The sequence below is a fragment of the Bubalus bubalis genome, chromosome 1 (genome assembly GCF_019923935.1).
Source record: "Bubalus bubalis isolate 160015118507 breed Murrah chromosome 1, NDDB_SH_1, whole genome shotgun sequence".
Taxonomy (NCBI): domain Eukaryota; kingdom Metazoa; phylum Chordata; class Mammalia; order Artiodactyla; family Bovidae; genus Bubalus; species Bubalus bubalis.
Window position 1 is genome coordinate 5,386,108 of NC_059157.1, and position 24,871 is coordinate 5,410,978.

The 24,871-nt window shown below is 49.4% G+C and overlaps 1 protein-coding gene and 1 non-coding gene across 4 annotated transcripts in view; one reads left to right on the forward strand and one right to left on the reverse strand.

Annotated features, from left to right (window-relative positions):
- Positions 1 to 24,871, forward strand: part of RARB (retinoic acid receptor beta) — a 451,744-nt gene that overhangs the window by 394,697 nt on the left and 32,176 nt on the right. The gene's annotated exons all lie outside the window — the stretch shown is intronic.
- TRNAG-GCC lies at positions 9,412 to 9,483 on the reverse strand. Its single transcript has one exon. It is a non-coding gene; the product is annotated as a tRNA-Gly (tRNA).

Sequence of the window (24,871 nt, forward strand, 5' to 3'; positions counted from 1 at the left end):
CATGCGTGGGGCGTAGGTTTCGGGCGTTCGGGTCAGTGCCATCTTCCCCCCTGCCTGAACAGTGCCTGGCACATGTGTGGCGGGCATGTGAGCGAGTCTAGCTCTGCCTGGGGGTCGACCAGAGCTCACCTTGCGGGAGAGTCCTATTTGACCTCACAGGTGAACAGGTGGACCCCAGAGGTAGTCATACGGGAGCGCTCCACCTGGAATCACGAACATGTCCCCTTACACAGCCAAGACCTGGACCTTTTAGGCAGGTGTTTTCCATTTCGTTGGCCCCAAGTCTGGTCTTATTCTGACTTATTGTGGCTGCAGTAATTGAAGGTAGCGGTGCTTCTGTAAATTTCCTTCTGTTCAACCAGTCTGGCCCGGTCTCCTGGACTACACAGGACAGTGGCTGAGACCTGGTACGGTCACGGAAAGAGAGGGGAACAGACAAGGAGACCACCAAACGGCTGTCTGGCCCCTTCCCTCACAGACACCTTGGCCCCTCTGTGTCCAGCGCTGGGTACCAGACAGGGGCTCTGCTGTGCCCTTGGGGGAAGGTGGCGGTTTCTCCTCCAGTCTTTTCATTTGTGTTGGGGTACAGTTGCTTCACAAGGTCATGTTGGTTTCTGCTGTACACAAGTGAGTTAGCTGTATGTGTACATATGTCCCCTCCCTCTCGGCCTGCCCCCCGCCCCAGCCCTCCCCTCTCGGCCATCACGGAGCAGCGAGCTGAGCTCCCGGTGTTACACAGCACCTTCCCATGAGCCGTCTGTTTACACACGGGAGTGTATACATCACTGCTCTCTCAGTTCGTCCCACCCTCTCCACCCCCTCCCTGTCTACATGCCCGTCTCTATGTCTGTGCCTCTATTCCTGCCCTGCTCATAAGTTCATCTGTACCACTTTTTCTGGATTCCACATGTATGCATTAATATGTGATATTTGTTTTTCTCTTTCTGACTTAGTTCTCTCTATGAAGTAAGTCTCTAGGTCCATGCATACCTCTCTACAAATGATCCAATGTCATTCCTTTTTGTGGCTGAGTAATTGTTGTTGTTCAGTCGCTCAGTCCTGTCCAACTCTTTGCAACCCTATGGGCTGCAGCACGCCACGCTTCCCTGTCCTTCACCATCTCCCGGAGATTTCTCAAACTCATGACCATCGAGTCAGTGATGCCATCCAACCGTCTCGTCCTCTGTCATCCCCTTCTCCTCCTACCCTCAATCTTTCCCAGCATCAAGGTCTTTTCCAGTGAGTCGGCTCTTCACATCAGGTGGCCAAAGGATTGGAGCTTCAGCTTCAGCATTAGTCCTTCCAGTGAATATTCAGGATTGATTTCCTTTAGGATGGACTGGTTGGATCTTGTTGCAGTCCAAGAGACTCTCAAGATTCTTCTCCAACACCACAGTTGGAAAGCATCCATTCTTTGGCACTCAGCCTTCTTTATGGTCCAACTCTCACACCCATACATGACTACTGGAAAAACCATAGCTTTGACTAGACGGACCTTTGTTGGCAAAGTGATTTTTCTGTTTCTAAATGCTCTGTCTAGGTTTGTGATGGCTTTTCTTCCAAGGAGTAAGCATCTTTTAATTTCATGGCTACAGTCACTGTCTGCAGTGATTTTGGAGCCCAAGAAAATAAAGTCTGTCACTGTTTCCATTGTTTCCCCATCTGTTTGCTATGAAGTGATGGGACCGGATGCCATGATCTTAGTTTTCTGAATGTTGAGCTTTAAGCCAGCCCTTCCACTCTCTTCTCTCACCTTCAAGAGGTTCTTTAGTTCTATAGAAAGGAACATTATGCCACAGGGAAAGCAATTTTTTTCATGATATGGGGAAATATCCACAATGTTAAGTTTAAATGAAAAACAAGATGAGAAAATTGAGATGGTCTATGATCTGTAATAAAAATATACATATAAATGCATAAAAAGGAAGAGGAAAAAATAAAGCATTAACAGGGTGTATCTCTGGGACATGGATTAATGATAATTTGTATTTTCTTCTTTGCAGATTTGATAACTTTCCAAATGTGTTCAGTGAGCATATGTTGCTGTTTTTAAAAATCTACTCTTTCTTTTCTTTCCGAAGAAGGTAACTTTTTGTGAAGGTTCTCATATTGTATGGAGACTCTAGGAAACTAGTTGTCCCAAACCTAGTTTAACCAAAAACCCAGTCGTTACCTGGAAGATGGAGCAACTTAGTTCATGTGGTTGGTCTCACTGCACTCCTAAGACGTCTAGTTGAAAACGAAAACATCTGCCCCCTCCCTCCCCTCCTCCCCCCTTCCCTCCCTCCCATCTCCCCCTCCCATAAGCTGCTTTACTGCTAGCTAGAACTTAGAAAACAGAGGAAGTTGCCTGGCTTGTCTGACATGACCATCCCCAAGGTGCTGCTCGGGTGAAGGATGGACATTCCTTGGCGTGTCTCCAAGGAGCTGCTCTCTTGCCAAACGCTTTCCTTTATGGCCTCTAGAATATTTAGATTTTGTCCTAAGCTGAACAGCAGTCTGTGGCAGAATCTGCAGCCGTCATAGTTGTATTAAGTTCACCTGAACTAGGGTCTGAGCATTTAGGGAACTTTTCTTGTTCTCTGTCTCCCGGCGGGCATACATCTGCACTTTCCTGCAGAGGGAGCTTCCTTTTGTCTTCTCAAAGAGGCCCCAAGAGGCCCAACCTCTGATGGGACCACGCCTCTTCCCTGCCCGATTTGTCCCCGTGTTTGGGGTCTTCCTGCCGGCCAGGTGCCCTCACCCTCTCACCCCAGCACAGCGCTGACACAGGTCTCCCACCAGGAGCAGAGCCTGCCCGCCCCAGCACTCAGCCTCCGTCTCAGAGCCTCCATCAGCAACAAAAACTTGTTTAAGGTGCTGTTTGGGGTGAAGAATTCCTAAAATCCCTGCCCACTGGGGATTTTCCTTCTTACGGGGGAGAAAGGTAATTAAAAGGACAAATAAGGAGACTGAACAGGGAAAGGGAATAGGACTGTTGTGGGGGGCACGGGGTGGGGGATTGCAGTTTGCGATGAAGTGGTCAGGGCAGGCTTCAGGCTTTACACGGTGACATCTGAATAAAGAAGGCAGGAAGGAAAGGCTCCAGGCAGAAGGAAGGGCTGGTACAAAGGCCCTCCGGTGGGCCATTCCCCAGTATGTTCGAGGACCCAGGAGGAAGCCAGTTGTGAACAAAATGCGTAAGACGGGACAAGGAATGAGACAGGCCCAGGGACTCTGTCCAGGCCCCTGTTCTTACTGCAGGTCTGATGGGAAGGTGTCGGGTGTTCAGGGCAGAAGTTGGGTTTCCGTAGGTCCAAGATGGCTGTTATATTGAGACTGTATATCATCAAGAGGTCAGGGCAGGCGCAGGGAGCACCTAGGGGGCCACAGAAAGGAACGTGGGAGCAGCGAGGCGATGCTGGTAGTGGGAGTCTTTAGGAGTCCGTTGAGAAGTAACTGCAGGAATCACCATGTTGGCAGCTCGTTTCTGAGACTCACCTTACAGTCTGAAAACCTTCCTGTTAGAGAAAAGCCACTTTCCTTTGAAGGGCAAAACCAAAAAAACCCTACATTAAAAAAAAATATTCAAAGCATTTGTCTTTTTGAATTATGGTCTTCTCCAGAGTATGTCCAGGAGTGGGATTGCTGGATTATATGGTAGCTCTATTTTTAGTTTTTTAAGGAACCTCCAGACTGTTCTCCATGATGGCTGCAGCAATCTACATGCCCACTGTGGCTCAGCTGGTAAAGACTCCGCCTGCAATGCAAGAGACCCCCGTTTGCTTCCTGGGTCGGAAAGATCTGCTGGAGAAGGGATAGACTACCCACTCCAGTATTCTTGGGCTTCCCTGGTGGCTCAGTTGGTAAAGAATCTGCCTGCAATGCAGGGGACCTGGGTTCAATCCCTGGGTTGGGAAGATCCCCTGGAGAAGGGAACAGCTACCTACTCCAGTATTCTGGCCTGGAGAATTCCATGGACTATATATAGTCCATGGGGTCACAAAGAGTCAGACGTGGCTGAGCAACTTTCACTGACAGTGTAGGAGGGTTCCCTTTTCTCCACACCCTCTCCAGCATTTGTTGTTTGCCACGTTGATGTCCATGATTCAAACAGATATATACACCCCAGCGTTCATCGCAGCACTGTTTACAATAGCCAGGACATGGAAGCAGCCTAAATGTCCATCGACAGGTGAATGGATAAAGAAGATGTGGTCCATGTATATAATGGAATATTACTCAGCCATAAAAAGGAATTAAATTGTTTAGGTCATTTGTGGAGACATGGATGGATCTAGAGACTGTCATTCAGAATGAAAAACAGAAAGAGAAAAGCAGATATTGTATATTAACGCTTACATGTGGAATGCAGAAAAATGGTACAGATGATCTTATGTGCAAGGTAGAAATAGAGACACAGACATAGAGAACAAACGTATGGACACCAAGGGCAGAAAGCTGGGATGAATTGGGAGACTGGGATGGACCTCTATACACTATTGATACTTTGAATAAAATAGATAATTAATGAGAACCTAAAAAATAATAATTGAAGCAACATCAGCTCACTGCAGATGATTTGGAAAGTACTGAAATTTATCAAAAAAGAAGAGATAAATCACAGTGAATCTTATGTCCCAGATATAAGACCTATGAATATTTTGACTTTTTTTATTCTGCTTTTTTTCAATGCATATATGTGTGTATTCCATTTTTTTCTGATCTCCTTTTTTTTAAAGGAGATACTAAATTCAGCATTGTGGATATTTAGCCATGTCATTAAATCGCCTTTGAAAAGATGATTTTTGATAGCAGTGTAATGTTCCTTCCAACGGGTGTGAATTAACTTACAGTCATTTGCTTATTGGAAGCTGCAGCTTGCCACGTGCAGCCCTGGTGGCTTGCGGCTTCCTGGACTTCAGCCCTGAGTCAGGGGAGCTTCCTTGCCCTGTCCTGGGCTGCACTGATACCCAAAGGCCTCCCCCAGGCAAAGCCCGCCCCTGGGAGCTTCCACAGCATGGAGAACAGGCCAGATGCCCTTTTCTGGGGGGAGGAGGGCAGAGGCAGAGAAGGCCTGGAAGGGCTGCCGCTGAGAACGTCCAGTGCCTTCCCTCATACTCACTAAGACAAGTCCTCGCTCCTGGGAAGACGAGACGGGAGGCAGGGAGAAAGCCAAGGCTCACTGCCGATCACCGGCTCAGCAAACCCAGGGCCAGGAGCCCCGGGGCCCCACCCCTGAGGATTTAGTGAATGATGGATGTCAAGTTCTTGCTCATGGCAAAGGTTCCATAAATGTCATCTTCCCCTTTCTCTTCCCATTGCCAGGAAAATATCAACATTCTCTAAAGTCAGTATTCACATGTGCCATTCTTGAGGGCCAAGCTGAGTTAGTGGTAGGGGGTGCCGAGCTAGTGGTCCCTCTACAGAATGTGGGGTCAGCTCAGGAAGTCCCCCTTGGAAGTCACATCATTAACCTTCCTCCACCAAGTAAATATCCTCAAGAGAAAGAGTCCCCAGCTGGCCAGTCTCCTGGTGACCTCAGTTGGAGTTCAGTAATCGTCTGCTGATGGGTGAATGGGTTAAGAGATGGGTGGAAGTTTGGGGGGAAGGAAGGCTAAATTAACAGTCATACCTTTTTTCTTTCTCTGAAGAAGACATGAACAGAATCATGTTTTTTACATAAGCCACGGTGTTTTCCTCTTTTTTTTTATCTCAGTTGAAATAAAAACCCATTATGGAAATTCCTAGTTTCTGTTGGAAGATACTAAAGAGCCGTGTGAGATCTAAGTAGCATATTTTCTCTGTCTGACCTGGCGGAGGAAGACTGGTGATTTTCCAGCCTGAGTGACATAAATCTATCTGTGCCCCGCCCCCCAAAATATATTGTTCTTGCTGTGATTCATTCGGCCTTTTTGTAAGTGGACTGCGGTTTGTGTGCAGTGGATGAAGTAATTGGAGTGAGTGCTTCTCCCTAGAGACAGAATCAATCACCGTTGTAGAAGATGGTGACATTTTAGAGAGAAACTCTGAGGAAAATGTCATGCTTAAAAAATTAGATTTAAACGCACTGGCTCCAGATTGATTTTTATTACACTCAGATGGATACCCTGATTGATTATCAGTCTTACAAATGTTTAGCACATTTCTCACTTCTCTAATAATCAGAATAATCTAATTTTCAATGTCGTTTAATGTACTCTATTCAAGGTTATAATAGATCATATTTCTAATAAAACCCAGCAATTATGGAATGAATAATACAGGAAGACTGGCATTCAGATTCCCTGGATTGTAAGCAGCACTGAGGGAAAGTCTTAGCTAAGTCCATTCTTTTGGTGTTAATTTTTTTAATTTAGTAGGACAACATTTCTTAATTGTAAATGGACTTTTTAAAAATTAATTTTTATTGGAATATAGTGGATTTACAGTGTTGTGTTAGTTTCAGGTCTATAGCAAAGTGCATCTATTATATGTATGCATATATTCACTTTTGTAAAGATTCTTTTCATATAGGTCATTGTAGGGCATTGAGTAGAGTTCCCTGTGCTGAACAGTAGGTCCTCATTGGTTATCTGTTTTATATATAGTAGTGTGTGTATCTCAGTCTCAATCTCCTCACTTATCCCACACCCTTTCCACCTGGTAACCTTAGTTTGTTTTCTACATTTCTGAAGCCCATTCCTTTAAATGTGGTGTACGCTCTAAGTCACTGACTGCATTTTATAGGGTATTTTTTTCCTGCCCATGGTCTGAATGGAGCTTCACTAGACTTGAACAAACAAACAAACAAACAAAAATGGGGGGAGGAAACAGCAAGATGTGAGTCCTTCTAGTACATGTTATTGGCGCACCTGGAGAGAACTGACAGGTAGCCAGGAGATTTATCGAGTTCCTCTAGTAATTGCTGCTCTCCCCCCGTTTTTGATATACGCCCCCTGGAGAAATACCATATTTTAGTTCTAAGTATTTTTCCAATACCCACTGAAGCGGCAGCTGACATTACGGATGCTTCAGGGCGAGCCCCTGGGGATCTCATTTCGAGGAGGTTTGACTCTGCATTTGGAGCCTCGTAGTCATCTGACTGTTTACTCTGGTGGAAGGCCTGCTCGCCTCTTTAGGAGGGAGGCTGGGCTCTTCCCGTCTGTGGCCTCTCCCGGTTGAAGTCTCACTGGCGTCCGGGTTGGGAGTGGCGAATCCGTTCTCTGTGTGCTGCGCAGTCACCTGGGCCCCCGGTGAGCAGCGGCCCCTCCGAGGGTCCCCCTGCCTGCTGGGCCCCCTTGAGGCGCCGAGGAGTCCCGGACAGGGGAGAGGAGGCCGCGTGGTGCTGTCAGGCCCACAGACAGACAGACAGACTCAAAGGAGAGGCCTCCAACCTACATCTGGTCTCGGAGAAGAGCATGTAAGACTGAGAACGTTGGAAGAGCTGGAGCTTCCTGCAGATCTCTGGAGAGACCGACGACGGGCGTGTCCAGCGGAGACGCCCTTCGCGGAGACGAGGTGTCCGGATGCAGCGCCACGGGATGCGCTGGGCGGCCGGCCCGAGAGACCGAGGGCACAGGCTCCCCGCGGGCCAGCCTGTCTGCTCCTACGATCTTGGGCGGATCAGACCCTGGAGGCCTGCCGGGCTCTCTGTCTGCGGCTGGGCAGAGCACGTTTTGGAGTGCTGTTGGGTTTTGCTCTGCGCACCTCATTCTCAGAACATCACCCATGGCAGCTGGAGCAGGACATCCTGGGACTCAGCTGTCCGCTGGGAGACACGACGGAGCACACTGGAAATTCAGGGACTGGGAGATTCAGCCGCAGGGAGGAGATGCTGGCTCTGAACTGTTATGAGGGACCACGTGAGAAAAGGAGAGCCGCAAAGTTGGTGACCGTTTGTCGCGCTCTGGATCTTTTCAGCACCTGTGTTGGATTAGTACCTTGCCCTCCTGGTTGGAGCAGCTACCACGGAGAGAAGCCAGGTGCCTTGCTGGATTCGCTCAGCTCCCGGGCCAGGGTCCAGACGTAAACCAGCTCTCGGACCCAGCGCTTGCCGCCTTGTCATAACGGAGAGCTCCAGAGAGGGACTCCAGGGATCAGTAAGGGGATCCTTACCAGCTCTAACGCCCCCAGGCCTCCATTCAGGACACACGTTCAGAGTCCCCTCCTGATGTGTGAAACATTCCAGGCACAGGGAGGGAGTCCTCTGTCACAGTACCCAAACAGGGTGAGGTTAGTCTGAGAATACGTGCCACTTAAACACAGTGGCTTGTGACCAGGGGCCCCTTTGCAGTTAAGGTCCTGGGGAGTCAAAGCTGTCTGCATGGTTGACAATGGCCAGTTCACCATCTCTACTTTCCTGGAGCCTCTGGAAAGGGAATAAGTGAGTGTGAGCGTGTGTATGTGTGTTTGTCTGTCTTAAGGGGTTGAGAAGGTCATGACCTGCAAAATAAGACTGTCATGAAGCCTGCAGGGACAGGGTCTTAGCAGGGTGCTGGGAGCAGCAAGTTCCTCCCTCCAATGAAGTGCCGTAGTGAGGACCTTGGTCACCTGAGCGCTCCCCTGGATGCTCTATGGGGCCCCACGAGAGAGAATGAGTCAGGACACCTCTGTGGAAACGGCCTGTTTTAGCTCTAACACTTTTATTGCTATTTTTTTTTTTTTATTATTTTTGCCTAGTGTTCGCAGCTGGGCTATTGTCTGCAAATGTCACGGATGCGGGCAGACAGAGCCGACTTCAGCGGGTCCACAGGATGAGGGGGACCCACTGGGCCCAGGCCAGGCAGAGGGTCTGGAGTCACTGAGCTGACAGCACCACAGGGCGGGGTCGGGTGAGGGCATCAGGGGTCCCCTTAGGAGGGGTGGTTGGGCGGGGCTGAGCGACGTCCGGGGGCGGTAGGCACATGTCTGACGCTGGGTGGGAAGTCAGGGGCAGAGGTGGGGCTCATGCCTTCCGGGTGCACGTGCTCGGATGGCTTGGGCACGATCTCAGGACTCATGAAGGGGGAGAGGAAGGCTCGGGATGCTCCCGGGGTAGAGAGCCCTTTAAATGTGCTGCAGGGAGGCCTTGTGGGGGTCCCAGGATACGGCTGTCTCAGCTGCAGTGTTTCTTACTAGCTTTCTCAAAGGGGCCCTCCATCGCCTCGTTATAAATCTGGGAATCAGCAAGAGTTCTCGGAGAGGAGAAGTCCAGTCCACATTCTTAAGCATTCCTCTTTAAATATATATAAATATATATTTTAAAATTATAATATTTAAATATGTATATTTATATATAAATCTATTGAAGTGAAGTGACGTGAAGTCAGCTCAGTCTTATCTGACTCTTTGCGACCCCATGGACTGTAGCCCACCAGGCTCCTCTGTCCATGGAATTCTCCAGGCTAGAATACTGGCTGCTGCTGCTGCTAAGTCACTTAAGTGAGTTGCCATTCCCTTCTCCAGGGGATCTTCCCAACCCAGGGATCGAACCCAGGTCTCCTGCATGGCAGGCAGACGCTTTACCATCTGAGCCAGCAGGAAGTGTATTACTTATAAATCTCTTACTTGTATTTACATATAAATGTATGTATTTGGCTGCACTGGGTCTTTGCTGCTACACACGGGATCTTTAATCTTCGTTCTTCGTTGCAGCACGTGGGCTCTTTAGCTGTGGCGTGTGAACTCTGAGCTGAGACACGTGGGATCTAGTTTCCTGACCAGGGATGGAACCTGAGTCCCCTGCATGGGAGCTCAGAGTCTCACCCGCTGGACCCCCAGGGACGTCCCAGCATTGCTCTTTTTGAAGTTAGCTCAAGGCACTTTTTAATGTTTCATAATTCTTGCTATTTTTTTAAAAGTCCAGATGCATTGTAAGGAAGTCCCACAACTTACTGACCTTTCCCAGTTTGGAAATAAGGTGGCTATCAACGAGAGCCCTAGCATGGGAGGGTCAGGTTGACCCTCAGGGTTGACCATGGGCCCCTCTGCGGTCAGGATGCCTGGTAGCAGAACGTCTGTGTGATTAAAAATGGCACTTGCTAGAGCGGCCCTACCATTGTGCAGTTTCCCGAATTTAGTCAGAAGATTCCGGGGTAAGTGGGGGAACAGGCCGGACAGGGGGCCCAGTGGAATTAATGAGAAGAATATCACTACAGAGTCCAGCATTCCTCTCCAGCTTAAGGTCCGGCCACCCTTAACTGCCTGCAGAGTTCTGCTGTGTGCGTCTCAAGACATGGGGCATGCTGAGCTGGGAGTGCTGCTCGCTGTGGTCGGAAGGGACGCGGAGAGGAGGTGGTGGACATCCTTGTCTCGGTGGCTGGTGAGGGCAGCGTGGCCGCTCCTCGCGTTCCGGACGTCTCCAGGACGGCTGGCTCTGCTCTGAGTACAGGAAGGTCACCATCTCGCACTTGTGGCCCAGGTTTCAGGTCGAGCCCCCCTCGGCCTCTCTCCCTTCTAAAATCTGTAAGAAAAAGATGAAACCTCACTCTGCTCAGATGAAGCAAGCGTATGGAAAAAGTTATGAAAAAAAAAAGGAGTTGGAAATATTTCAGAGGAAAGCACGCAACATCTCGACCTCTTGGGGTTTCTTCAAAATCCTCCGGAGGGAGGAGTCGGGGAGGAAAGGAGATTGGCCAGAAGTTGATCATTGAAGCCGGCCATTGAGTGGCTTGGGGGCTTGTGGTACCATTTTCTCTACTTGTAGCATGCTTGAAACTTTCCATAATAGGTACACTTGAATATAAATACATGTCATCAGGTAAGGAAAAATTAATGAGTATTAAAGGTATAATTTTATGTTTTGAAGCTTTGAAATGAAAAGCAGAAATCTTAGGAAGATGTGCAAAGTATCATTTACTTGGTGAATTTTATGAAATATGTGAACAGTGTTGTTGCTCAGTCTCTTAAGTCAAGCCCGACTCTGCAACCCCACGGACTGTATGTAGCACCCGAGGCTCCTCTGTCCTCCACTGTCTCCCAGAGTTTGCTCTAATTCGTGTCCATTGAGTCAATGATGAAAAGTAATGGTGCTTAAATGTCTTAAAATTTTAGTTCTGGGGAGAGGATATTTTTTGGCCATCTTGTGCAGTTTTTTTGTTTGTTTTTCTGGAAAGACGTGGGTGAATAAAACAGAACCCTACTGGCTGCTGTCTGTCGACCTTTCTGGCCGTCAAGTCTCACCGTCCTTCCTTGTGGAAGGTGCCCAGGTGTGCTCTTCGGCATCCCTGGAGGAAGGGTGGGCAGGGTGCAGGTCAGTTTTCTTTAGAGAATCTCTGGATACATCTTTCCTCTTCTTCTCCATGTGAATTAGGTTTCACTGTTTGTGAGACTCCCTTTTTGAATAGGCCATCTTGCAAAAGGGCAGAGGGGAATGCAACAACTTTGGAGACTCTCTGAATAGAAATTAAAGAAGAATAAGGATTTGGGAGGAGACCCCCCCTCCAAGATCATCTGAGGTGTTGCTTCTTGAGACTGTGGAGCAGTGAGCGTGCTGCACTGATCAATCGTGCCTCGTGTATCCAGGCTACCTCCCCCAGCAAGGGCTGTGCCCGGAGGCCTTTGGCGCATGTCTGCCGGATGCACTTCTAGGCATCAGCCTTGGGCGTCACTGCACCGGGTGGGTTTGCAAGCTTTGTTCAGAGGCCTTGTGAGAGTTGGAACCCCCTCACATCCCTAGAACACCTCCCAGAACATGAGGGCTTCAGACCCCCGAGTCTCTCCGCTTCCGGGGTGCTCACCCTTCCCCAAGGCCTGGGAGGTTCTCCACCTACTTCACTGCTCTCCGTTCAGGTGCTCCCTCCCCAGGAGGGTTTCCCCTGCCCCACCCCCCCTCCTGCTCCACTGATCCCGATGCTGTCTGGGGAGGAGGGGGTGTATGTGCCTGCTCCATCGCTTCAATCATGTCTGACTCTTTGCGACCCCATGGAGTGCAGCACGCCAGGCTCCTCTGTCCATGGGGTTTTCCAGGCAAGAACACTGGAGTGAGTAGCCATGCCCTGCCCTCCTCCAGGGGATCTTCTGGACCCAGGGATTGAACCCATATCTCCTGCATTGATAGGTAGATTCTTTACCACTGTGCTGAAGTCCCGCTTTTTATTCTATGTGTGGTGAGGGGAAGAGTCCACCTCTAGCTCTCAGCCAGGGCCTGGATGTAGTGTGGGTCACACACAGTCAGGGGCGGTGGGGAGAGGGAAGGAGGGTGTCCAGAAGAGAGTCTGTGGGGATGTGGGGCTTTGGTGCGGGGCAGAAAAAGCAGTTGACGTCCACCCTGTGGCCTGATTACTGAAATCAAAGGGAAAAACAAACGTGGGAGAGTGGGAGTTAAGCCCTTTCTGTTTGTTAAAAATACTTTCTTCCCTAATTTGGATTTATTGTGCAAACAACTTCTTATAAATCAAGGGCGTGTTTTTAGAGCATGGTTCTGCCAACTTCAGCCCGTGGGCCGGATCCCCCCAGTGTGTTTTGGGAAGAAAGTCCTTTGAGAAAGGTTTTTTTGTTTGTTTTTTTAATTTTTGTTTTATGTTGGAGTCTACTTGATTTACAATGTTGTGTTTCAACATTGTTAGTTGAAACTAACAATAGTTGGTACAGCAAAGTGATTCAGATTATGTGCACACATATCCATTCTTTTTAAATTCTTTTCCCATATAGGCTGTCACAGAGGACTGAGTAGAGTTCCCTGTGCTATGTGGGAGGTTTTTTTTTTTTGTAAATTAATTTATTTTAATTTATTTATTTAAAGGCTAATTGCTTTACAATACTGTAGTGGTTTTTGCCATACATTCACATGAATCCTCCACGGGTGTACATCTGTTCCCCATCCTGAACCCCCCTCCCACCTCCCTCCCCATCCCATCCCATCCCTCTGGGTCATCCCAGTGCACCAGCCCTGAGCACTCTGTCTCATGCATCGAACCTGGACTGGCGATCTGTTTCACATATGATAATATACATGTTTCAATGCCATTCTCCCAAATCATCCCACCCTTGCCCTCTTCCACAGAGTCCAAAAGTGTGTTCTATACATCTGTGTCTCTTTTGCTGTTTCGCATATAGGGTCATCATTACCATCTTTCTAAATCCCATATATATGTGTTAGTATACTGTATTGGTGTTTTTCTTTCTGACTTACTCTGTATAACAGGTTCTGGTTTCATCCACCTCGTTAGAACTGATTCAAATGTATTCTTTTTAATGGCTGAGTAATACTCCATTGTATATATGTACCACAGCTTTCTTATCCATTCGTCTGTAGATGGACATCTAGGTTGCTTCCATGTCCTGGCTATTATAAACAGTGCTATGCAGTAGGTTCTTACCTGTTATTTATTTTATGTATAATAGTGTGTATATGTTAAGCCCAGTCTCCCAACTTACCCCTGCCCCCAGTCTTGCTGGAGCACCCTCCCAGATTCAGGGCTCTCGGTTGATCTGGGAACATCCCGCCTGGGCTGCTGTCCCTCCTCCAAAAGCAGGCTGGCCTGGCCTGTTCCCACAGTGACGGCACTCTCCATGCCGAGGCTGGCGCAGCTCACCTCCAGCTGGGCTCTATTGATCCGAGTGCGTCGTGGGCCAGCCCAGATGCAGGGGCTGGGAACAGCCTCCACCTCTGGATGGAGGCGCTGAGGTGTCAGGGTGCAGAGGGGGTCTGCAGGGGGAGAGCCAAAGGGTGGGGCTGCTGCCCTTCCCACACTGCACCCCCGCCCTGGCCCTGAGGGCTTGTCAGGGGTCCCGTGCCTGCAGGGCAGTCCCTGAGGCTGCATCTCAGCACTTTCCCCAGGCGAAGGACCTGGTTTCTGTTTTATAAAATGTTTTAGGAGGGACAACAGGAGAATGTCAACAAGAATGGAAATTCATTTTCTGAAAATGAATTGGGTTTAGGGGACCAGAGAAATGAAATTTTTGGTCATTAGAACTCGTCTTTTTTAAGAAGAATTTATTGGGGTATAGTTGACTTGCAATGTTCCGTTAATTTCAGGTGCACAGCAGAGTGATCCCGTTGTTGTTGTTTAGTCTCTCAGTCGTGTCCAACTCTTTTGTGACTCCACGATCTCTAGCCCATCAGGTCCTCTGTCCATGGGATTTCCCAGGCAAGAGTCCTGGAGTGGGCTGCCACTTCCTTCTCCAGGGGATCTTCCTGACTCAGGGGTCGAACTCGTGTCTCCTACTTGGCAGGCCGATTGTTTACCAGTGAGCCAGCAGGGGAGCCCTGGTTCAGTTATGCATCTACATATTTTTTCCACATAGGCCACTAACAGAGCGTTCAGTAGAGTTCCCTGTGCGAACCGGTAGATTCTTGTTAGTTACCTGTTTTATACATCATAGTGTGTATATGTCAATCCCAGTCTCCTAATGTATCCCTCCCCTCTCCATCCACATAAATAACCATAAGTTTGTTTTCTGTGACTATGACTCTACTTCTGTTTTGTAAATAAGTTCATTTGTACTTTTTAAAAAGAATAAGATTCCGGCATATATGAGCGATGTCGTATGATATTTATCTTTCTGTATCTGACCTCACTCAGTATAACAATCTCTGGGTTCATCCATGTTGCTGCAAATGGCATTATTTTGTCCTTTTTATGGCTAAATAGGATTCCACTCTGTATGTACCACACCTTCTTTATGCATTGCTCTGCCTGTGCAAGTCGAGGCTGCTCTCATGTCCTGGCTGTTGTTAGTACTGCTGCAGTGAACAGTAGCGCGCATGCATCTCTTCTAAATAGACCTTTCTCTGGACACATGCCCAGGCGTGGGATTGCTGTGTCATGAGGCAGCTCTATTTTTAGTTTTTTAAGGAACCTCCATGCTGTTCTCCATAGCGGCTGCAGCAATTTGTATTCCCACCAACAGTGTAGGAGGGTTCCCTTCTCTCCACACCCTCTCCAGCATTTATTGTTTATAGACGTTGGGATGATGGCCACTCTGACTGGTGTGAGGGGGTACCTCACTGTGGTTTCGATTTGCATTTCTTCAGTAATTAGTGATGTTGAGCATCTTTTCGTGTACCTTTGGGCCATCTTGTTTTCTTTGAAGTAACATCTGTTTAGGTCTTCTGCCCATTTTTTGTATTCAGTTGTGTTTTCTGATATGGAGCTGCCTCAGCTGTGTGTATATTTTGGAGATTAATCCCTTGTTGATTGCTTCACTTGCAAATGCTTTCTTCCATTCTCAGGGTTGTGTTTTTGTTTTGTTTATGGTTTACTTTGCTGTACAAAAGCTTTTAAGTTTAATCGGATCCCATTTGTTTATTTTTGTTTTTATTTTCATATTCTAGGAGGTGCATCAAAGATCTTGCTGTGATTTATGTCATAGTGTTCTATGCTTTCCCCTAAGAATTTTACAGTGTGTGGCCTTACATTTAGGTCTTTAATCCATTTTGAGTTTATTTTTGTAGATGATGTTAGGGAGTGCTCTAGTTTCATTCTCATGTATGTAGCTGTCCAGTTTTCCCAGCAGCACTTAGTGAAGAGACTTTCTTTTCTCCATTGTATAATCTTACCTCCTTTGTCACAGAATAAGTGACCATGGGTTCATGGGTTTACCTCTGAACTTTCTACCCTGTTCCACTGATGTATATTCCTATTTTTGTGCCAGTACCATACTGTCTTGATTACTGTAGCTTTGTAGTACAGTCTGAGGTCAGGCAGGTTGATTCTTCCAGCTTCATTCTTCTTTCTCAAGATTGCTTTGGCTATTTGAGGTCTTTTCTATTTCCATACAAATCTTGATGGAGAGTGTCGTTTCATATTGGACAGCCTGTAACTTGCTGTGACGACTGTATGGGACACAGAGCAGGATACAGGCTTCTCTGAAACAGTCTGCTGAGAAATTTCTTCTTGTTATTTGAAGACCCCGCCTCCCCCCCACCCACCCAGCATCAGATACTGCCTTAAAGTCTTCACATGAAAAAAAATCTAAAGGGAAGTACCAGCACTTCTGCTCAGTCCTGTCACTCTGGATACATGGTCCTTATTTTAAGACTCTGGATTCCTGACTCTCAAACTCCCTGCAGTTTTACCAAGTCAGAAAAACCCACTTAGCAGCCTTTCAGACGGACGAGGGCAGGTTGAGCTCAGTAGAGCTAACTTCTGCTTACATAGCAAGGCATGTCCTGCCCATGAAACTGGCTCCTGGAAGTGGACGCTGAACTGTCCTTTCCTAAACTGGAGGTTTTAACAGATGAGGTGCATTGATTATGCAGTGGGTGTGAGTTTACTCCTGATTTAAAGGCAGATGGCCAGGCACAATGTCTTCAATGTCCATTTTTTAGCATCCCATTTTAAAATATAATTTTACTTATTTATTTTTGGCGGTGCTGGGTCCCGTGTGGGTTTTTCCCTAGTTGCAGCAAGCGGGGACTGCTGTCTTGTTGGAGTACTCAGGCTTCTCAACGCGGCGGCTTTTCTTGTTGCAAAGCACCAGAACTAAGGGCTTCGGTAGTTGTGGCGCATGAACTCGGTAGGTGTCACGCATGGTCTTAGTTGTTCCGCGGCATGTGGAATCTTCCCTGACGAGAGACTGAACCTCAGCTGCTGCGCCAACAGGGCAGTCCTAGCATCCAATTTAATGGCATCAGTAAAATCCTTCATCTCAGCCCTGATGATGCTGGATGGCGCTCAGGGGAAACAGCGCCTCCAGTGGACAGGGCTTCGGGAGCTACCCTGGCCAGAGAGGCCCCTTGCTGCCAGAGGCAGGGGCAGAGGAGGGCCCCAGTAGCGCCCCCCAGCGGCCGCCTGCACTTTCTCCACTGCTCCTGGCCGAGCGCTGTCTTTCATGCGTCAGGCAGGAGGGTTTGTTTCCGGAGTTAAATGTAGGTTATTTGCTGTAGTTCATCCAAGATTCTTCTCCAGAGGAAAGGCTTTGTCCCTTCCAGCAGAGCCAGTAAGCTCCAATCTCCTGCCGCGCAAGGGTGCCCACCGCACTGGGCCCACCGGAGAGACAGGCGGCCGCACCCGGCTGCCCACCTGCCCGCCCAGACACGGCAGGGAAGGGCTTGGGGGTGTGAGGCGGGAGGAGCACGGCTCCCTTAAGAGGTCAGCACTGCATGACTGAAAGCGGCCAGGGAGAGGGAAGTGTGTTTAAAATCGCTTTGAAAGTTTTATTAGGAGAAGGTACCACTTTAACAGAAGTATTTGGATCTTCTGTTATTCAGCTATTCGAGGATTTTCTATAAGTCCTTGGGATAACTTGAAGAAGCTGAACGAGGCTGGTAGATCCCGGTTAAACTCTCCGAATGCTATGTCCAGACTATTCTCCCTCCCCACCAAGACCTGCATATTTAATATTCTCCAAAAATTCTAAGTATGCTCCATGCCCAGTCACCGTGAGCGCCGGCCGTTCCTGAGGCTTTGCCCTTGTGCAGGGCCCGCAACGCCCTCGGATGCTGCCTCGTGGCTCACTGGAACAGCCCCTGGAGGATGCTGTTTTGACCTCCGTTTTGAAACCCCCAAAGCAAGGTCCAAGCACAGGGCTGTGTTCATTTTGTTGTTGTAACTTCTGGCTGTGCGGGGTCTTCATTGCTGGGCAGGCTTGCTCTAGCTGGCGGTAAGCGGGGGCTCCTCCCTAGTTGCGGAGTGAACGTCTAATTGCGGCGCCTTCTCTGGTTGCGGAGGAGAGGCTCTAGAGTGCAGGCCCCGTGGTTGCGCTGCACACACAGGGTTAGTTGCCCCGAGGCACGTGGGATCTTCCCGGCCCAGGGATCGAACCCGTGTCTCCTGAATTGACACGTAGGTTCCTGGTGGTTCAGCCATAAAGAATCCACCTGCCAAGGCAGGAGATGCAAGAGAGGCAGGTTCAATCCCTGGGTCAGGAAGATCCCGTGGAGAAGGAAATGGCAACCCATTCCAGTCTTCTTTGCCTGGAAAATCCCATGGGCAGAGGAGCCTGGTGGGCTACAGTCCTTGGGATCGCGAAGAGTCAGACTCGATTAAGCACATGCCAGGCCTGAGCTCTTAGCACAGAGCCACCAGGGAAGCCACCAGGGCTGTCTTCATTTAACAGACACTCGTGGGCGTCCTGTCCTCAGACTGGTCCAAAGGGCACGTGTCGTGTTCGCGGCGAGACAGTGTAGCCGCAGCCTCATCCTCTAAGCTCCTTTCTCTGTGTCTTTGTTCCAGTTTCTACGCATGCCTCCATGGCGCCGTCCCCACCGCCCAGGGGCTCCTGACCCTGGGGCTGTGTGTTCCCCTCACCCCAACCCTGCCCAAGGCCACACTGGGACCTGCTCTGTTAATTGCTCAAGAAAGAATCCCAAATCCTGAAATCTTGGGGAAGTATTTCCGAGTATTTCCTGTTAGTTACAAATCCACCTGCCTTCAAGTCCATGGGTGGTTCATCTACATAATTAGTTCAGCAAATGGTTTTTAAACTAAGATGAAACTATATTTTTGGGGTTTTCTGTCAAGTATAGCGGTATGTTAGTTACAGACCCTCCCCTGCTCATGGCCACCAGACGGCTTTCATCACCGGCTGAGGCTCGTTATTTGTGCAGTTAGTTAAGGAGGTGAAGAGTCAGGATGAAGGGACTCCAGACTTTAATATTCAAACAAGAATAAACAGACCATTATGCCTCCTTCACTAGACTGAATCTAGAGGATTTTAATGGACAGAAACTGTTGATTATATTTTCCTTTCCTATTTTATTTTTGATGTGAAAGAATTTCTAGCAAAGTGTTGTTTCATCTTCTCCTGAGTCCAAGTGAAATCTCTTCCCTTTCGCATGTTTCCTGGATTACATTTTTATTGTGTGCCTAGGAATCAATATTCCAGATACATGCACAAGTGCACACATTGAAATGAACACGACTTCATTTATTTTCATGATTAGACATTCAAATAAAAGTGCTTGGGTGTCTGTTTTCATATTCATAGGTCGAGATCCGTACATCAGAGGTATTTGTATAAGTGACATTTTTATTACGTTCATTTCATTTGCAATATGATAGTGGATCATAAATATGTTACTTTTATGCCACCAAATCTGATTTGTGGCACTTAGCCCTCACAAGGAGAATACTTGATATTTTATGGAGCGTCTTTCGTCCAAGAAGCGTTTTGCCACACGGGGCAGGCTCTGCCAGGCGTGTAAATCACGCTCACAACCCTCTGCACGTCCGCTGCTCTATCAGCCGCACTGTTGGGGCCGAGGGTGGCCATGACTCCCCTGCGCGCCGGGAGGCAAGGGTGAGACCTTGAATTAGGGGAAGAAGCAGGCTCAGGCGGGCTCTGTGTGCCGCCGTTGGGTCCTGACAGCCGACAGCCCGCATCCACCCCACGCTCACCCTTCACTGTTGACCACAGCGGGCATCGAGCCCTGTAGACACACAGACAGGTAAACGCCAGCCCTCGCCTTCCAGAGGCTCACAGCCTGGGGTGGGGGGCCGTACGGGAGACTGCCTGTCCCCCCACAACGGGATGGAGGCGCTGAGGCAGAGGTGACGGCAGGGGCCCCCCACCCCCAGCCCTGTGACAGATGCACCATGCCTATTCCCTGGCACGTCACAGGGCTGACCCACATGCCAGCCAGTTGCAGTGGGAGTGAAAGAAGACACCAGACGTCACACATCGCAGGCTCCCTGCGGGCCTGAGCCCCCACCCCAGACTTGGAGAGCAGAGACTCGTGGGTCTCCCCCACCAGCCCGGCCTTGCCTCCTCTCATCCTCCCCTTTCTCCAGCATCAGTGCCTGATCCAGGACCTCCTCCCCAACCACCCCCTGTGCATGCATGCACACGCATGCACAGACACACACACCCACACACACCCACACACACCACTCCCCCATACACACACGCATACACACCCATACACACACACCACTCCCCCCATACACGCATACACACACACCACTCCCCCCATACACACACTCATACACATGCACACGTACACACACTGCCCCCCTAAACACATACAGACACACCACTCCCTCCCATACACACACACACACCCCCCCAGTAACACTCAGTGTTCCTGCAGCCTCCTTTATGACACTCACCATATCATAGCATCACGTGTGAGTGTGACACACACAGCTGAGGGCCCTGGAGCCAGATTTCTGAATTCCAAACCCCCTCCACATCAGTTATAGGACGGGGCAGGTTATTTACGTTTCTGTGCCTCGCTTTTCTCATCTGCAAGATGGGCATGATGATGACACCCTGTCAGGCGGCCATGGGAACTGAGTGATCCAATGTGAACAGAGGGCTTCAGCGAGTGCCCCGTAGCTGCTGTGGAAGTTGTACTAACATCACAGCCGTAAGGTAACTCTCTAGCTCGAGTGACAGTACGTGGAGTAACAGTGACGCCAACAGTCCTGTCTCTGCCGCTGTCACCAGATGACCGTGCGTCTCCCACCACGAGTGAGTGCCGTGTGTGTGTGTGTGTGCGTGTGCAGGGGGCTTGTGTGCTTCCCACCTCACTGCCCCCAGCAGATGGCACAGGGTGGGCACTTGTATAATATTTGGCGAATGAATGAATGGATGGACAAAGCAATGGTCCAGCTGCTCACGTGGTGCCGCTACCCGCCGGCCTCTTCAAAAGCCTGGCTGCCACTTGCAGCCACCGACCCACGATGCCGCCCACAGGCCCAGGGTGCTCAGGTTCCCCCGTGTCCACACAGAAGGGCTCCCGTCCTTCTCCCTGTGTGACTAGGGGACCCGCCCTTCCCGCCCAGTGAGCACTGAGGAGAGAGGCTGTGAGGGGGGCTGGCCGCTCCAGGAGGGGACGCGGTCAGATCCCAGCCCTGCAGCACCCCAGACCTCACCGGCACCCTGTGCGGAGAAAGCTTCTGCTCCAGCCCGGCCACTGCCAACGCGAGCCCGAGAGGGGATGGAGCCAGCGCCCCCGGCTCTGCACTGCCTCGTCCCCCGCTGCTGGTGGTTTTGGCAGCCATCCGCACGCCTGGCCCAGACACCACGTCTCATTCCACAGCACTTCAGAACCATTGAGCAGAGCGAGCTGCTGGAGCCGATGTTTAGAAAACCCGTCCATCACCATAGGAGCCTCTCCGTAATCAGGGCATTGTCACCAGGGTGGGGGGCTGCGTGGTGCAGCTGCAGAGAAGTCTGCAGTAATCCCAGGAGTCCTCTGGTGATGGTGATACGGGGAGGGGGGGGCTTTGCTTGGGGAGGGCACAAGCCATCTGGAAGGGAACGGAGGTCAACTCGTGGTCCCTTGGCCACCAGACAGCCACTGAGCACGCCCAGGCCTGGACCCTGAGCACAGCAAGCGGAGCTCTTTCCTCAAAATGAGCAACACCGCTTCCCTGCCCAGCTCACGGGGTCCCCTTCCCGCCTCACCTCTGCTTCCTGGCGGGGAGCGGGCGCTCAGGGCTGGCCCCCTCCCCCCAGGTGACCCTCCAGCGCTGTGACTGCTCCTCGGAGCTTCATGTTCTGGGTGCCGCGGGTGGAGAGGCGGTGGATGGTGCCTGGGCCTCGGAGCTGTGGGCAGTGCACGTGGCCCCTCTACTTTTCTGTATGTTCTGCTCACATCCTGATGATTTGCATACAGGGTGACCCGGGGCCTCCAGTTTCTAGATTGTAGACAGGGAATCAGAACACCCACCACCCCGGTTCGCTGTGGAATTTACTGAGCTCCTTGAGGGTCCAGCCCTCGCTAAGCTGTCGGTGAGCAATGTTGCTGCCGTGGCTAAGTCAGGTGGTCCAGGTGCCGTCGTGGCCAGAGCAGGCCCGAGTGCTGGGTGCCTGTGCCCTCCCACGGGCTTTGGGCTTTTGCTGTTGGCTCTTGTTGTTTTAAGATATAAGTCACGTAATACTCATCATTTTAAAGCAGCAGTCCCCAGCCTCTTTGGCACTAGGGACCAGTTTTGTGGAAGATGATTTTCTCATGGACCAGAGCGGGCTGGGATGGTTTTGGAAGATGATTTTCTCATGGACCAGAGCGGGCTGGGATGGTTTTGGAAGACGATTTTCTCATGGACCAGAGCGGTCTGGGATGGTTTTGGAAGACGATTTTCTCATGGACCAGAGCGGGCTGGGATGGTTTTGGAAGATGATTTTCTCATGGACCAGAGCGGGCTGGGATGGTTTTGGAAGACAATTTTCTCATGGACCAGAGCGGGCTGGGATGGTTTTGGGATTCAAGTGCATTACGTTTATTGTGCACTTGATTCTATTATTGTGACGTCAGCTCCACCTCAGATCCTCAGGCATTAGATCCTGGAGGCTGGGGGCCCCTGCTTTAAACTGTGCAGTCCGGTGATCTGTAACACATTCACATGGTTGCACGGCCATTCAGTTCAGTTCAGTCACTCAGTCGAGTCCGACTCTTTGTGACCCCGAGGACTGCAGCACGCCAGGCCTCCCTGTCCATCACCAACTCCCAGAGTTTACTCAAACTTATGTCTGTTGAGTCGATGATGCCATCCAACCATCTCATCCTCTGTCATCCCCTTCTCCTCCCGCCTTCAATCTTTTCAGCATCAGGGTCTTTTCCAATGAGTCAGTTCTTCACATCAGGTGGCCAAAGGATTGGAGTTTCAGCTTCAGCATCAGTCCTTCCAATGAATATTCAGGACTTATTTCCTTTAGGATGGACTGGTTGGATCTCCTTGCAGTCCAAGGGACTCTCAAGAGTCTTCTCCAACACCACAGTTCAAAAGCATCAATTCTTCAGCACTCAGCTTTCTTTATAGTCCAATTCTCACATCCATACGTGACTACAGAAAAAGCATAGCCTTGACTAGATGGACCTTTGTTGGCAAAGTAATGTCTCTGCTTTTTAATATGCTGTCTAGGTTGGTCATCGGAGAAGGCAATGGCACCCCACTCCAGTACCCTTGACTGGAAAATCCCATGGATGGAGGAGCCTGGTAGGCTGCAGTCCATTGGGTCACTAAGAGTCGGACACGAATGAACGACTTCACTTTCACTTTTCACTTTCATGCATTGGAGAAGGCAATGGCAACCCACTCCAGTGTTCTTGCCTGGAGAATCCCAGGGACGGGGGAGCCTTGTGGGTTGCCGTCTATGGGGTCGCACAGAGTTGGACACGACTGAAGCGACTTAGCAGCAGCAGGTTGGTCATAGCTTTTCTTCCAAGGAGCAAGTGTCTTTTCATTTCACGGCTGCAGGTTCACCATCTGCAGTGATTTTGGAGCCAAAAAAATAATAAAGTCTCTCACTGTTTTCATTGTTTCCCCATCTATTTGCCAGGAAGAGATGGGACCAGATGCCATGATCTTAGTTTTCTGAATGTTGAGTTTTAACCCAGCTTTTTCACTCTCCTCCTTCATTTTCATCAAGAGGCTCTTTAGTTCTTCTTCACTTTCTTCCTTAATGGTGGTGTCATCTGCTATCTGAGGTTATTGATACTTCTCCCAGTAATCTTGATTCCAGCTTGTGCTTAATCCAGTCCTGCATTTTGCATGATGTACTCTGCATATAAGTTAAATAATCAGGGTGACAATATACAGCCTTGACATACTCCTTTTCCTATTTGAAACCAGTCGTCGGTCCATGTCTAGTTCTAACTGTTGCTTCTTGACCTGCATACAGACTTCTCAGGAGGCAGGTCAGATGGTCTGGTATTCCCGTCTCTTGAAGAATTTTCCACAGTCTGTTGTGATCCACACAGTCAAAGGCTTTGGCATAGTCAATAAAGCAGAAATAGATGTTTTTCTGGAACTCTCTTGCCTTTTTGATGATCTAGTGGATGTTGGCAATTTGATCTCTGGTTCCTCTGCCTGTTCTAAATCCAGCTTGAACATCTGGAAGTTCACAGTTCATGTACTATTGAAGCCTGGCTTGGAGAATTTTGAGCATTACTTTGCTAGCGTGTGAGATGAGTGCAATTGTGCATAGTTTGAACATTCTTTGGCGTGCACAGCCATTACCACTGTTTAATTCTGGAGTATCTTCATCTCCCCAGAAGAAACCCTGGGCCCACCTGCAGTCACTTCCCATCCCCCCACCCTCACCCCAGCCTTTGGCAACCACCAACTGGCTTTGTATGGATCAGCTTACTCCAAACATCCCATAGGATCAGAACCACAGGAATAGAAAAGAAGGTCCGCTTCTCTCACTGAGCATCGTGTTGCCAACGTTCATCCGTGTTGTCACACGTGTCTGAATCCTGTGCCTTTTTGTGCCCGTTAATACTCCACTGTATACAGACCGGTTTTGTTTATCCATTCGTCAGTGGATGGGCAGGTGGGTGATTTCCACTTCTGGGCTGTTAGGAATCACACTGCTGTGAATGTTTGGGTGTAGGTTTGCACAGACGTGTATTTTCTGTTCTCTGGCATGTCCACCAAGCAGCAGAGTTGCTGGATGTGTTTTTTTTTTTTGAGGACCTACCAAACTGTTTTTCTCACGCCAGACCATTCTGTCAGAAGACCATCTTGCTTAGGTAGGACTTTAGTGTTAGCTGAAGGAGAATGTTCTCAGCAGGGCCAGGAGGGGCGGGGGGCACATGCCGACAACCTGCCCATGGAGCCCAGTGTTCACATAGGACCTCAGGCCACGGGCTCCCCTCAAACCCGGGTGACCGCTTGGCTCTTCTGTGTCGACTGTTTTCTCTGCATTCTCCCTACTCTAATTTATTGAAGTATAGTTAATTTATAATGTGGTGTTAATTTCTGCTGTGCAGCAAGTTGATTTGGGTATACATATATGTATACGCTTCCTTTTTCATGTTCTTTTTCCTATACTTTATCATAGGATGTTGAAAAGAGTTCCCTGTGTATACAGTAAGACCTCATGTTTATCCATCCTATACATTATAGTTTGCATCTACTAACCCAAAACTCCCAATCCTTCCCTCTCCTACCTCCTTTCCCCCTTAGCAACCACAGATCTGTTTCTATGTCTGTGGGTCCATTTCTGCTGCATAGATAAGGCCTCGTATGTCGTATGTTAGATTCCACATGTAAGTGATATCATACTGCGTTTGTCTTTCTCCGCCTGACTTCCT